We start from the raw sequence: 951 nt of genomic DNA on the forward strand, positions 1-951 counted from the left end.
TTTTTTTTTTTTTTTTGCGGGGAGGATTTCTAAATATTCTTTTGTAGCCAACAGTACACATTTTTAGCAAGCAAATCCTACAATTAGACATTCTAAAAAGTAGAAGAGGTGCATTTAGATAAAATGGAAAATAAAAAAATATGGTTCAAAACAGGAGTAATTAAAATTTTTCCTTTCTTTTTCAAAAGGTAGTGAATAGCTGGATTAAACTGCATCGAGAAAAAAAAATAAAAAACAACTCTGCAAACACCCTCAAGCTTATTCTACCAGACTCTCAATTTAGATCGAAAATACTTAACTTTTTCCTACGTTTTTCTGGGGTTTTTTTGTTTTGTTTTATTTTGCTTCAGTTCTTTCTGCATCTGGCAAGCTTCGTATAATGACTCAAGTGTGTGTGGCTAGTAACAGGACACAAGATAATAATAGTGGGAAGAAAAACCTGACTCATGTTTCAAAAAACGACTGATGGCTATCTCACATCCTCAGTGAAATCTGCTGGGTTTAGTTACTTCAGTTAAAACTAAGAGCTTCGGGCCCTAAATGTGCATTAGCATATTACAGTACTTTAAAAATCAGACCAAAAAAAAGTACATCTGGCAGTCCTTGAGATGCCAGTGTCTATCAGAGTGGCAAAACATGTCTTTTCCAGCAGGGCAGAAGGAAGCAAAGAGCCATTCCCCCTCCTGCTGGGGAGTGTGCACTCCCACAGTTGGGGAGGAGAGCCTTCTTTCATACAAGCAGCCTCTTATCCTCATCTGCGGGCCCTGGGGTTGCTCCTTAATTAAGATTATGGTGAGGTGGCTCACGCCTCTAATCCTAGCACTCTGGGAGGCCTGATGGCTTGAGCTCAACTTGACCAGCCTGAGCAAAACAAGACCATGTCTCTACTAAAAGTAGAAAAACTAGTCCAGCATTGTAGTGGGCGCCTGTAGTCCCAGCTATTCAGGAGAC

Source organism: Otolemur garnettii, unplaced genomic scaffold, assembly GCF_000181295.1.
Source record: "Otolemur garnettii isolate 467f Iridium unplaced genomic scaffold, OtoGar3 scaffold00095, whole genome shotgun sequence".
Lineage (NCBI taxonomy): Eukaryota > Metazoa > Chordata > Mammalia > Primates > Galagidae > Otolemur > Otolemur garnettii.